The following is a 15,424-nucleotide window of genomic DNA, read 5'->3' as shown; positions in this document are numbered from 1 at the left end:
AAAAAAAAAAAAAAGAAAACAAAGAGGAACAGCGACGAACAAACGACGAGGAAGAAGATAAGGGTGGAAGGAATGACCGTGATAACCACGACGACGCCGATGATGATGATGATGATGATGAGAAGGACGAGGAGGACCGAAGAGGACTCACTCTGCTCTGTTCTGACTCGTCGGAGAGAGACTGTGGACAAGCGGAAACGAGGAAGCAGAACAGGGCTGGAAGGGTTTTGGAAAATCAAAAAAAAAAGAAGGAAGGAAGGAAGGAAAAGGTGTCGGAGGCGCGGAAGCCGCTTCCCGAAGGCCGAATAATGTGTCTCTCTCTCTCAAAACAAAAAGTTGAAGATTGTCTTTAACGTGTGCCTATGCAGTTTTACACCAAAATGGAAAAAACGAACAACAAGAACCTCATCAGCTACAAAACCAAAGATTCCCAACGACACCCTGCAGCAGTTCCCTTGCCCCTCTTCCCTTCGATTCCTGCCAAAAGCCACTTCCACACGCATGCACGATGATGGAGTGTGTGTACATGCTTGCTACATGTGTGATCTGTGTGTATGTGTGTATGTGTGTGTGTGTGTGTGTGTGTGTGATATATGGATGTGTGTGTGTATGTGTGTTTGTGTGGTGGTTTCAAACAGTGTGCCTCTGTCCAAACATGGGAGCTCTGGAGGTTCAGTCGACTTCACCCGTCCAGCACAGCCTACCTCGCCTCGCCATTATCTAGCTCTGCCAGAGTTGGGTCTCAGATAAGCTCCGCCCCTTTGTCCAGGCGTGCAGGGAGTAACCTGGCCAGTGTGCCGACCAAAGATAAACTCCCTCCAACACACCCTGGTGGGGTTTCCCTGGCAGTTCATTCATTCGTTGAATTAATTCATTGAGACATTATCACAACACCACGTTCTCCAAGCTTTACACCTGGCTTTACACCTGGCTTTACAGCCACGACACGCTGACCCAACATTCCCCAACAAACAGCAACTGCCCAACATTTGATACCATTCTAGAATCAGCCAATAGAACCAGTATGAATGAGGGGTGACGTTCTAGATTAGCTCAAATGAATGAACAAGGCGAATGGAAGAACACTCTAGAACAGTGTGTGTGCAGGTAATATTCTAGAGCAGTGTAGATATGGGATAACAATCTAGAACACTGAAAGTGTGTGAGCATTCTAGAACAGCGTAAATCAGGAGAACATTCTAGACTAGTGTGAATGAGAGTGATCATTCCAGACCAGTGTGAATCGAGTGGATGGTCTAGAACACTGTGAATAGAGTGGACATTCTAGACCAGTGTGAATGGAGTGGACATTCTAGACCAGTGTGAATGGAGTGGACAATCTAGACCAGTGTGAATGGAGTGGACATTCTAGACCAGTGTGAATGGAGTGGACATTCTAGACCAGTGTGAATGGAGTGGACATTCTAGATTAGTGTGAATGGAGTGGATGTTCTAGACCAGTGTGAATGTGATGGACATTCCGAAAACTCCACCAATCACAACGAGGTTGCTGGTATTTGTTGGAGAACGTTGGGTCAGTGTTCTAGATCTACAGTGTTAAGGTTAAAACGTCTGATACGTCTAAAATCAAAAGACCAATCTGATCCCAACACATTCACCTTAAGCCCCGCAAAGCCTCAACAGTCAGCCCTAAACCGCCTGGGTTCATTTCTTCCCGAGTCGACTGACATAAAACCATCCCAGCTCTCCAGCAGCGACTGAACGCGAGCTCCCACGTTTGAGCGAGAGCTGTTCAGGGGTCCAGAGGGTCAAGTGATCCAAGGCACAACCAAGACCAACTCCATTCTCCAACACAGCGTACGCACTCGCAACCGGAACGTCCGAAAGCCAACAGAAATAACAACCACCTAGCCGACAGGTTCACTGTTTCAGAGGAAACTGCTCAAATATCGGTCGAATAGCTTTATCTTTAAGTTTTCTCTCTTTAAAGCTTCTAGTCCAAAGACGCTCCGCCCACCGCGGCCCTCTCGGCGATGTTTGGCCCCGAGGGGGCCAAAGGGGGCGGAGTCCGCTTCCACTTTCACTTCAGTCAGGTCTTGAGAAACGTATAGGCCAACTTTGGGTACGAAATCCAACCAAAAAAAGCTTTACATTGCTTGTCTTTAGTACTTACATTACTTTTGCCAATGTACAATAATACGTCTTTCCTAGTTTTTCTTTTTTTGCAATATGTGATTATTTATGTAATTTATATTTCTTATAATTCAACTTAATTTAAAATTGCCAAAACTCCCCAAAACCCCTTTTCCCTGATTAGCTTGCCAAAGTTTACATTTCTTTTCTCTTCGTGTCTTATTTCATTTGTGAGTGTCTGACACTGTCAAACTTATTTATTTATGACAAAGTGTGCTAGAACACGTGCATCGTTTTCTTCTCTTTGGTTTAATTGTGATTATTTAATGTTATTTAATTAGGTTTAATTGTTCGGATGAATATTTATGGCTATTTGAGAATGTTAGTGCATCAAAGATGCAGTGCTGATGTCCCTCATGTTAATTTATTATTAGTTAGCTTTACTTTAAAAAGCAAACAAAGGGTGTGTTTTATTTTGACGTAGCTTTAATGAGAACAGAAGGTGCCCGATGTGTTAGCTGACAGATCTTTAGTTGGTTTAAACCTGTTGCTGAATATTATTTCATTGATTTTTAGATGCTTTCTTTTTGTTTTTATTGTTGATTTTCATCCAAATGAATTTTCTTGAATGAGCACTGCATCCCGATTTACTGTCAGAAGACTCCTGATCACCGTGACGGACAAGCAATTCATTTCAGCCTGCTGATTTTATTATTTTTTGTTGTTGTTGTTGTTGTTGTTTATCTTTTCTTCTTCGGAAATGGATCGGACAGGGCGACACGTTAACAGAGATCAAAGCAGAACTCACCAAAGATAAAAACCCACGGACGCTGAGAGGCCGTTTGTTCATTGCTTCACTCGTAGAAGGAAAACAGAGGATTCCCTTAAAAGAAAAAAAAAACTAGCTGCTTCCAAGACTGACTCGTGTGCGTGTAAAAAAGTCTTTCTATTTCTATAGTGAGAACCAAAGAGGCTACCTCACTGAATTTTCCATTTGTAATTTTAATCGTGTTGATGAAACCAAAGATACCAAAGATTTTTTTCTCTAGTACGGTCTGCGCTTGACCCCATGCTGTCGTTTTGGTAATGTCACCCTCTCTTTTATAACCCCCTTACCCCCAACCCCCAACCCCCCAAACCCTCTCAACCTCAACCTTCTCTTCGGTCAGTAAGCGGGTGTTTCCGAAGGTCCCTCACCGGTCAGAATGTCAGCGATACCAAAGCAAAAACAGACCCGAGGTACTGCACATCATCTCAACCCGTAAAGTGTGACTGTTCTTCATGTTAAACCTCAGTAAGAGTAACTCTGCAGGGCGTCTGTGTTTCTTGATTGTAAAGATGGCTAGATCATCTTCTCCGTTTGTCCTGAGAACGTTCTGATTGTAAAGGTTTGACGAGGTTTGGTTCAGGTTTTTTTATTTCTATGTGTTTGTTAGCAGTGCACGACTCTGTATTGCAAAATCTATTAATAAGAGTGCCAAAGTAGACCCCCACTGTCACAAGTGACTCTAGATATTCAAACCTTGCATCTGTAATTTTCTCAATTTCATGATGGACCAATAGAAATGCTCCAAAAAATCTTTTTAGAGTGACTTTCCTTGAAAGTTAAGAAGGTTTGTTCCTCATTCTGTAAAGTTGATCATTTAAAGATACAAGGTTTTTGCTTGACAATGACGATTTGCAGGGGTGGACAAAGTACAGAATGTCTGAACATGAGTAAAAGTATAAATAAATGTCATCTGCTTGAGTTAAAGTACAAAACACTTGGTTTCAAATCTATACGTTTGAAATGAATGTTTTAATGAAATAAATTGAATTTGGTTGCAGATAAAGGAGTAAATGGTTCTGATTATCTGCTCATTCTGCTCAAATACAGCTTTCAAAAACCAGTAGAAAGCAAGACAGAATGTTAATGGGTGATTTTAAAACTGTAGAACATTACGTTCTAATAACATTAATATCCAGTATGAAGCTCTAATAACATTAATATCCAGTATGAAGCTCTAATAACATTAATATCCAGAATGAAGCTCTAATAGCATTAATATCCAGTATGAAGTTCTAATAACATTAATATCCAGTATGAAGTTCTAATAAAGAAGTTCTGATGAAATTTTAATCCAGAATACAATTCTAATACCATTTTAATCCAGAATGAAGTTGGAAGATTTTTTTATCCAGATTGAAGTTCTAATAATAATTTAAACCCAGAATGAAGTGCTAATAAGTTCTAATACAATTTTAATGCAAAATGAAGTTTAAATAAAATTTAAATCCAGAATGAATTTCAAATTAAATTTGAATACAGAATAGATTCTAATACAATTTTAATCCAGAATGAAGTTGAAAGATGTTTTTTATTTAAAATGAAGTTCTAATAAAAATTTAAACCCAGAATAAGGTGCTAATTAGTTCTAATACAAATTTGATGCAAAATGAAATTTGAATAAAATTTAATCTAGAATGAAGTTCTGATCAAATTTGAATCCAGAATAAAAATCTAATATAATTCCAATCCAGAATGAAGTTTGAACTAAAATTAATATCCAGAATGAAGCTCCAGAATCTCTCACTTTTTAAATGTGATGATCAGGAAACTTCACAGAAAGTCATCCTAAACAGATCTACATTAAACATTATTGTGTTATTACACTTTACTTCCAGAAATATTTAAAATATTGAGTGAAACATCCTAATATTAAGTTTGTTGATGTTATTAATTCAAATAAATTAACATGCCAATGTCTACAGCTTTCAATAACCAGTAGAAAACAAGAAACAAATGAAACTGTACATCATCATAACGTTCTAATAACATGACTGTCCAAAATGAAGTTCTAATAAGTTCTAATAACAGTTTGTTGAGAAGTTATTAATAAATAATAATAAATAAATTAACCTGCACATGGCTTCTGAGGGAAAGTAATTAGTAATAAGACAAGTAATCAAAATAAAGTGAATTGTGAATCAAGTTACACAGGTTAAGAGTTAAGAGTCTTACTCAAGGACCCTTATTGGAGTAGTGTGGTGGGCTTCTCCGGCCTGGAAAGGTGGTGTCAGTACTCACTACACTGCACCAACCAATGGCAGCATTTCTACATTTGATTGTTATTGAATTGTTGTACTTTGACTCAAGCGGAGGTGCTGAGTACTGGAGTGATACTGTACCAGCAGTCACTTAAGCACAGGACTGTCCACTCTGTCCAGCCCTGAACACACAAATGATGGACAAATCCATCAGGACTCATCAACCGCAGCCATCAAGTATCCATTTCAACACAATGCAATATTCACGCCAATCTCTCCACGGAATCCAAAGCCACATTCGTACGTTTAACAGCAAACCAAAGAGACTGGTGAGGGGAACCTTCTGGAAAGCCCTTCGGAGATCCATCGCCACGGTGACGGTGATGCTTCTGTTGGTACAGCTACTCGTATTTAATCATTCCTTCCTCCTATTGGAAAAATAATAAGTGCTGAGGCGCTGGATGACGGAGAGAATCCGTTTGGGAGGGGTGCAGGGATGTCCTACACGGAATAACACAACATCAACAATGGGCATATTGATCCGGTCGGGAATGGGATTTACGGTGTGTAATACCTCACTGTGTGTGTGTGTGTGTGTGTTAGGATCAGCAGTGAGGAATGGGATGGGATGCATTGAATTGACCTGATTCTTGATAGCCCCCTGTAGATGATCTGCAGATGCTCCAACTGTTAACCGACCATCTGGTGGAACGCAGCTGGTTCCTGGACTGGGGCTAAGGTTACGTTTAGGGTTACATTGACTTGTCCTGTTATTTTATTCAATAATATCTTATATAATGTGGATTAAATCTGGGAAATTAGTCCCAAATGTTTGTTTTACAGAGTTTTGTGGACAAAAAGTGAATAAAATGAGTAGGAATGTTCTGCTCTCCTCTGAAATATGATGGATTTGGATTCGGATTCTGGATATTAATTGTATTAGAGTCCGTTTAGAATCATTTGCAGTTCTGGCCATCATTCTGGACTCATCTGACCCTTCCTCAGTCGTATTTAGAGCTTCCCAGAGTGCGACTGGTGATCAGAAACCTGCAAAGTTGCACTGAACATCATATTCCACATTCATCTCCAATCAGATGGTCTTAATATTGTGGCAAGTCCAGTGTTTCCAAACCTTCTAATATATCCGTTACGTCCAGCGCAAAGTTCAGAGCATCTGAGAAGCATCTACAGCAATCAGCCAAAACATTAAAACCAGCCTAATATTGTGTAAAATGCAAAGGTTGCAGCTGGCAGCTTGCCAAGCCCAGGTATCGAACCCACAACCCTGTCATTAACAGCCCGTTAGCAGCAGGTCATATAAGTCCTGTAAGCTGGGGGCCTTCATGAGCGTCAATCGATGACCCAGTCGTCTAGAACATCACAGCTTGGTCCTCGTACGTCAAAATGTGAGCCCCCTTGTTGATTGACAGGTGCCCCTAAATCCAGATTGACATGTCAGTGGTTTTAATGTTATGGCTGATACCAGCACATCCAATGCGACGGATTCTCTTGTCTCTCATTTTCGGGCCTCAGGTGTTATTATTTTTCCATACAGGACCCCAACCCCAACCCCAACCCCGACCAAGCCCCCCTCCCACCCCCTCTCAGCCCCCCGACAAAGACGCAGAGAGCGCTTTCGTTGCAAAGTATGAGATAACCATGGGATGAGTGCCTTGCTTGAACCAAAGTTACTCCTGCGTTATACCTCAGAGTCAGTCGCACCTGAGCGCGGACCGGGTCTCCTGCTGCTTTGCAATGCAATCATGCAAAGATCAAAGGGATAAACACTGATACCAAAGGCTTCAAACTATCCTCTTCTCCTTCCTTCCTTCCTATCTGTCTGTCTGTCTGTCTGTCTGTCTCTCTGTCTGTCTGTCTGTCTGTCCGTCTCTCTCTCTCTCTGTCCTTCACTCAATGGTCGCATAGCTTTAAACAATAAGAGAGAGGGGACTGGAAACACAGAGGCATGTGCAGAGCGCAGACCGTGCTTCCTTACCAAAATTTTTCTCAGATATACCTCATAGATAATAGTGTTTAGGGTAATGTTATTATAGCGTATGTAATAAATTATTCACTTGCTCTTCTTTTTTTAACTGTGACTTTACGAGACAAACGGAAAAAAAAAAGCTTTATACATTTTAAGTTGTGATTTTTGTAATAGTTGAAGAGGTGCGCTTACCAAACAGAAACAGATGCTTGTCTTATAATCTCTTGTTAATGTGATTGATTTTTGTTTTGTTTCATTTTTTGTGGTACAGAGGTTGTTTGTTTGTTTCCTTTTTTCCAGTTTTTTATTTTGCTTTGTTTGTTTGTTGTTGTTGTTCTTGTTGCTCCTGTCGTCGTTGCTTTTGTTTTGATCTGCTCTCAGCTTTTCTTTGATCTTTTCTACGTCCTTCAGCTTTGCTTTTGGAGGGTGGGCTCAGACTCTTTGTAGGGATGTTATTTTTGGATTGGTGATGGTCGCTGGATTGAGCCCCAGGTTTACAGTTTTCATACTTCCCTCCTTTGGTCTTTAGGCTTCTATCTTACCTCCACACTTTCCTCGTTTATCCCTTTTTTTTTTGTTATTATTTCTCTTATTTTCCGTCTTACTCGTTTTGTGTGAAGGTGTAGCATAACAGTTAGCAGCTGTCACTCAAATGCTGTAGCCCTGATTTGATGCATGAGTATATTTACGGTTAGCTAGCGGTGTGATGCATTGTGGTTAAGAGCCTTTACGTTCAGGATCCGTCCCATTTGAGCCAGTCTCAGTTCTGCATGTCAGCCTGCTTCTCAGTTCCTGAAAGCTCTGCTCAGTTGTGTAGATATCGGCCCAGCGTCTGATCCAGTGCAGTTTGACTCAGGCGTGATACGAGACAGTATGTACTTTGGGAAGGTAACATGCCGTAGTTCCCCTAGACACACTGCAAGCCTGCAAGCCTATGTGCTAATAGCTCAACACTAATAGGCGCCAGTCTACACTCTTACAAATAAAGGCCCATACACCTTTTAAAAAGGGATTCTTCAAGGGTTCTTTTGGAAAGGCAGTGGTTCTGTGTACAACTATTTGAATGACAATTCTGTAAATCAATCAATCAGTCAATCAACCTTTCTTTTCACTCGGAGGTACATTGAGGGTGACCCGAGCATATACAGTAAACAGGGATTAAAAGAGAATATAAAAATAATATTTAATCAACTTACTTAATCAACTGTGAGCAGCAAAGGTAAAAGAGCAAATAAAAAAAGAAAAGAAAAGAAAAGAAAAGAAGCATATATAATGTGTATGTAAAATTGATCAATAAAGCTGATCTAAAATTATCAAATTGAAATTTTAGTAGTAAGTGAAGGAAAAATAAAAATATAATAATAATAATAATCCTTCTCCTACTACTACTACTACTACTACTAATAATAATAATAATAATATTAAAATAAGGAAATAATAAATATAAACCATACAACTAAAATAACAAGAATTAAAGAATTAAAATTAAAATTAACTTAATAAAACTGTAAGTAAATTGTAAGTAAGTTTTTCAAACAATCAAAAAAAATTAAAACATTTAAAACAAAAAATAAGATCAGAAAAATAAATTAAAAAGAAACTAAACAAACTAAAATGATGCCAAAATAATACTAAAATAACAGCATTAATAAAACTAATAAACACAGCTAAAGTCTGTATAAGTATAAAGTATAAGAATATAAATATGAAAGTGAAAATGATAAAAAACAAACAAAATAACAATAAATAAATAAATAATAGATCAGAACAAAATAAGCTCATTAAAATCTAGTAAAATCATTAGAAATGGAGTGAAGTTGGTTAGACATTTCAATGGTCAGAAGTTTAAACTGACTGAATGACTCCAGTGAATTCCAGACGCTGCGGCTCTGTGACTCCGGAACCTTATCTGGAGGTTCTATAAAGAACCACCACTGAAAGGTTCTTTAGGGAACCAGTATTAGTTCTTCTTCACTGTTAACACATAGTACTGATGTTTTTTGGCTCTTCAACAATAGTGAAGCTCTTTCAGTAGACAAGACAAGACAAGTTCTCCATCTTAGAACCATTAAAGCATGGTTCTTAAATTTGCCATGCTTCTCTAAAGATATATAGGTTCTTACAGGCCGAACCCACTGAACCATTATAGTGGTTCTTGTTCGCCCAGAACAAAAACAAGAAAGGATTAAAAGGGGTTCTTTGACTCTTTGACAATAGTGGTTCCATAAAGAACCAAATACACCATAGAACCAGTTCTCCTTCATAATACCATTAATCAAAGCATTCGAATTGTTGATTGCCACAGAGCCACTGCCTTTACTAAAGAACCCCGTACTTCCACAGTCTTGTGGCCTTTTGCCAAAGAACTCTCGCTAAACTCGGCACCTTTATGGTTCTAGAGTGTAGAACGAAATCGCGAAATCGCGTCCAGAAGCCTCGATCTACAAACGTCACAGAATGAACTGTACCTGACAATCTGCTTCTCCTCTGACCACACTTCATTCTGCTGAGAACTCTGCTCTGAGGCAAGAAGTGCCAGCATCGTCCCCCAAGAGCAACACCTCCCAGAACAGGATGAACAGTCCTAAAGTACCCCTTCTTAGAACCAGAACCAACTAGTGAGAACCCAAAGATTCGACTGTTTGAAAGAACTGGGACCCATGTGTTCTAAAGCTGGTTCAGACTCAACCTCACCTAAATCTAGAACCTCCCAGCTAACATGTCCAAGTGGGGTCTGTCCAGGGAGCCCGGAGCCCAACTGGGAACCAGAACGTTTTGTCCACGGGTTCCATGTTGGCCCGAAAAATGGATCTCCACTAGGGTCAGTGATGGGACATAGTCATGTGGGCCTCATCTGGCTCATCAAGCCTAGATGTAGGACCCATGTGAGATACTGATGGGGCCCGGTACCAACACATGTGCCGACCCACTCAGAGCCCCATGCACGGCCCATATGAGCATGTTGTCTGGGTTCCAGCTAAATTCCAGTCCTTGGTTTTGCTTTGATTTGAAATCAGTTGCTGTAAAAATGAAAGGATTTGTGTTGATTAAAGAATTCCAGACGTGGGTCGATCCAAAGAGATTTGTTCTGATGATGAAAAATTGGAAAGCATCATGTTCTTCCACAATGTGTGAACTCAAAATAATAAAGAAATCACAATGGTTTCATCCTGAACTGCTCGCTTTTATGATTCGGACCAGTGCTGGGAAGGGTGCCAAGTATGGTTCCTGAAGGTTCCTCATGAGCTGGAATCTCAAATCTTGAGCTCTTGATTAGAAGGCCTTCACGGCCTCCAAGTATTGTATTATTAACCAAAGCTAACGGACTGCAGATTGTATTCCCTTTGAATTCTTCAGCAATGGAAGAGTGTTCCTAGTTTAGATTCCTCTCTGAAAGGAGAACCAGTGGGATGGATGCACTGGGATGCACTTCTATTTAATGTACTATACATAAGGTCTCTACGCCTTTATCTGTGCGTATCTGCAGCCACAGTACCCTGGTTTCAATGCCAAGCATCCAAATAAAACCTCAGAAGCATCAGAACAATCGATTCAGTGCTATTAGAACATGAGCAGCCTCCACTTTAGACGCCCAGATACGGTCACCTTATCTTCAGGGTACTGTTATGTACATTTAGGCCCAACTACAGTGATTTAACCCCCGGGCGGGACGTCCCAGCTGGAGCTCTGTGAAGGGATTTTACGCAACCGAGGTGTTTGCATGTGTTTACGTTCTTGCTTTTGGAGCAAACAGTGCATTCTGGGTCCGATTTCTTTAAACCAAGCCAAGTGTATGAACCCCCTACAGCCAGGAAGGGTCTCCAGATAGTATTCGCGCCTCTCATCTTCGCAATATGAGTATCTGTGTGTTTGAGTACGAAAGAAAAAAGAGCGATAAAAAAGAAAAGAAGACATTACGGTAATGAAGAGTAAAAAAAAACATATGTATCAGTGTTACATGTTTCAATGACTGCATACACACACACACACACACATATACATACACACACATTGGAGCTTTTAAGTATTGTTCAGAGTTGTCGATGTATTGGGCACTTTAAAACCTTCGCAAAGGAAAAAAGAGAAACATCCCCGTCCTCTTCCAGATGGTTCTGTTTGTGTGTTTGTGTGCTGGTTATCTTCGTTGTTTACCACCGGACGCTCTACCATTGCTAAGCATTAGTGATTTGTCTGCATCGAAGCTTCTGGCTTTCTTTCCTTTTCCGTTTTTATCGTTTTCTTTTCCGGGTTGTTGTTTTTTTTGCCTTCGGTACCTCTTGTTTTTATTCCCACTATCATCAGATGGTAGTGCTGTATATTCTGCTATTAATATCAAATAAACCGCTTTGATTCATTCACATCAAGCACTCACTGTGGTGGTGTGGTTTATTACTGGGAGCAGATACTGAACCTAGAGACTGAAGAGTTCTTTGACTCTAATGTATTAATAATAAAATAAAATAAAAACATAATAGTAATAATAACAGTAATAATAATAATAATAATAATAATAATAGCAACATGAAGAATAATATCAACCAAAAAACAACAATAATAATAGCAACAACAACAATATTAAAAACATAATAGTAATAATAATAATAATAATAATAGTAAGAATCATCATCATCATTCACATCAAGCACTCACTGTGGTGGTGTGGTTTATTACTGGGAGCAGATACTGGACATAGACACTGAAGGAGTTCTTTGACTCTAATGTAATAATAACAATGATAATAACAAATAATAATAATAATAAGAAGAAAATATTACATTTTTTGATTTCCAGTGAAAGTTGTATTGTTCCTGCTGTTTTGGTAGATACGAGATTTTTGCGTGACAGTTTTCCATCATAGCACCATTTAACCATTTTAATGCAAAAAAAAATGATTTAGATCATTCTCTATAATCAAAACTGTAGAGTGGTTTTATATATGTGGCACCTAGAAGTACCTTTTGATCAAAAGGTCAGTATTTCTTAAATCTCTCATTTCACGAGGGGTGCCTACATTTTTGCTAAAGACTAATAATAATACTAGTACAGTAGTTTCACTTCACTTCATGCATGCCAAGCGTTCTGACACCCCAGTAGAAATAAAATGGAACCTGTTGTTGATCTAAGTGCGGATCATTTCAATAAATGAAACAGAACATTTTCTGCACATTTCAGACACCATTACAGAATTCATAACATTTATAAAGGGTGCCATAACTTTTGCACACATCACATCACATTTCATGATTGATTATTATCATTGTGTGAAATTTAGTGAATAAACAGTGAGTGTGTCTCTGCAGGTGATGTGACATTATAACAATACATGGTATTTAGCCGGGGGTGTCAAGACTTTTGCACATGATCGTACTCCAATATCTACACTTAAGTCATCACGCTTCGGAAGTGGCGTTTCCTGCAGCTATGGTCTGTGGAAGTGTACCCCGTCGACACACACACACACACACACACACACACACACACACACACATCCTCGTCCCTAAACAGCACAGCGTCGATACCAAACTCTGCAACCTTTTCAGACGTCTGCAAGTGGCCTCCCTTTGATTTCTGTCAAACTGCTCTCTGGCTTCTTCACCCTTCAGTTGCCGGGGCAACCAGCATTCATGTCCCGGCTCTTATCCGCTGACATTTGGCTTCCTATTACCTGTGAGGGTGATGAGCGAGCGGAGATAAGGCGTGGCATTAAGAAATATGGCTTTGTTCCAAGCCACAGACTTACCTCCGTCAGGTGCTCCACAGCCATCAAAGCGGAGGCTGACAGCTTCCATTGAAGACAAGCCGGCGCTGAGGGCCACTCTGAGGGCCGCTCTGAGGGCCGCTCTGGCAGCTATCTCACAGCCATGAGACCACGCTGCCAAGCAGGGACCTTCATTTATAATAACTTTTAATTATTAATAAATAACAACAAGTCAAACATGTATCGCAAGAAAGTCATGACGAGTAAAATGGTGATGACATATTGAGGATTTTGGATGTAAATATTGAAAGGTCAGCAAATGTGTCACTTTGTCACTGACAGGGACACACCACCAAATTCTGAAATTCATGTTCAATTAAAAAAGATAACACGTCTCCTAAAACATGCATTGTGTAATATTATAATAAAATCTGTAACAAAATATGTACAAAAAATATAAATATATCATCTATCTTACTCTCTCTTTCATATATGTATATATATATATATATATACAGTGCCCTCCATAATTTTTGGCACCCCTGGTTAAGATATGTTCTTTAGCTTCTAATAAATTGAGTTTTTTTCTAAATAATAAAGGACCACGATGGACAAAAGAGTCAAATCCAACCTTTAACTCAAGTGAATTCATTCAGTAGGAAAAAATCCCACATTAAGAAATAATTGTTTAACATCAAATCATGTGTGCCACAATTATTGGCACCCCTGATGTTAATACTTTGTACAACCCCCTTTTGCCAACAAAACAGCACCTAATCTTCTCTTCTAATGTTTCACAAGATGGGAGAATACAGACAGAGGGATCTTTGACCATTCCTCTTTGCACAATCTCTCTAAATCATCCAGCGACCTGGGTCCTCTCCTCTGCACCCTCCTCTTCAGCTCACCCCACAGGTTTTCAATGGGGTTGAGGTCTGGGGACTGAGATGGCCATGGGAGGAGCTTGATTCTGTGTGTGGTGAACCATTTCTGTGTAGATTTGGCCATATGTTTTGGGTCATTATCTTGCTGAAAGACCCAGTGACGACCCATCTTCAGCTTTTGGGCAGAAGCCTCCAGATTTTGTTTTAAAATGTCCTGGTATTTCAAAGCATTCCTGATGCCATGCACCCTAACAAGGTTCCCAGGGCCTTTGGAGGAGAAACAGGCCCACAGCATCACTGATCCTCCCCCATATTTCACAGTGGGCATGAGGTGCTTTTCTGCATACTCAGCTCTTGTGTTATGCCAGACCCACTTAGAGCATTTGTTGCCAAAAAGCTCTATCTTAGTTTCATCTGACCGAAGCACACGGTCCCAGTGGAAGTTCCAGTACTGCTTAGCAAACTCCAGACGTCTGCGTTTATGATTGTGAGTGAGAAAAGGGTTTTCAGTGCCTCCCAAACAGCTTGTTGGCATGCAGACAGCGCCTGATGGTTGTTTTGGAGACTTTGTGACCCCAAGAAGCCACCATTTGTTGCAGTTCTGTAACAGTGAGCTTTGGAGAGCTTTTTATTTCTCTTATCATCCTCCTCACTGTGCGTGGTGGCTAAATAAACCTGCGTCCTCGTCCAGGCTTCGTACCACTGTTCCAGTTGTTTTACACTTCTTAATAATTCCTCTGACAGTAGATATGGACAGGTGGAGGTCAGTGGCTATTTTCTTGTAGCCATTGCCTGACTTGTGGAGGTCAACACACATCTGCCTTACTTGAATGGTATGTTCCTTTATCTTTCCCATGTTGAAGAGAAATGGCCTCTGTGTCACGTCATATTTATACCCCAGGGAAACTGGGAGGTGGGAATTACTAATGAAATGTTCCTACATACTCTGATCAACTTCGTAAACGACTGTAGAATTGACAGAAATACTTTAATTACATTTATTTCCTAAGAAATGTTAGGGGTGCCAATAATTGTGGAACAGGTGATTTTATGAAGAATAAAGGAAGAAAGAATTATTTCTTAGTCAGGGATTTTATTTTCCCCTTAAAATTCACTTGAGTTAAAGGTTGGATTTGACTCTTTTTTCCATCGTGGTCCTATATTATTTAGAAAACAACTCAATTTATTAGAAGCTAAAGAACACATCTTAACTAGGGGTGCCAATAATTATGAAGGGCACTGTGTGTATATATATATATATATATATATATATATATATATATATATATATATATATATATATATATATATACACACACACATACACACATACATACACACACGCACATATATTAATATACACTCTACTAAGATGTAATGCATAAAAATATTGCAAACTGTCGGGTACCACTGGTCATGTTATTTCATGATAGTATTCCATAAATGAACATATGATATATAACATACCATGAGTATATATATATGACCAGTGGTACCAGAAAGTTACCAATATTTTTATGCATTACATCTTATTAGAGTGTATATTAATATGTTAGATTATATATATACACACACAAATAAGCAAACCCACATGTTTGATTACTTCTACTTACTACTACTTAAGTTATTCTTTTTTTTACATAATTAATTGCTAAATTATTATAGTAATAATTATTAGATCGTAAATAAGATCACCTCATCTAAGAACTCAAAGTAACCCAAGTTAAAATAATG

This window comes from Salminus brasiliensis, chromosome 18 (assembly GCF_030463535.1).
Source record: "Salminus brasiliensis chromosome 18, fSalBra1.hap2, whole genome shotgun sequence".
In the NCBI taxonomy this organism is placed as follows: Eukaryota; Metazoa; Chordata; class Actinopteri; order Characiformes; family Bryconidae; genus Salminus; species Salminus brasiliensis.
This window is presented reverse-complemented; position numbering follows the sequence as displayed.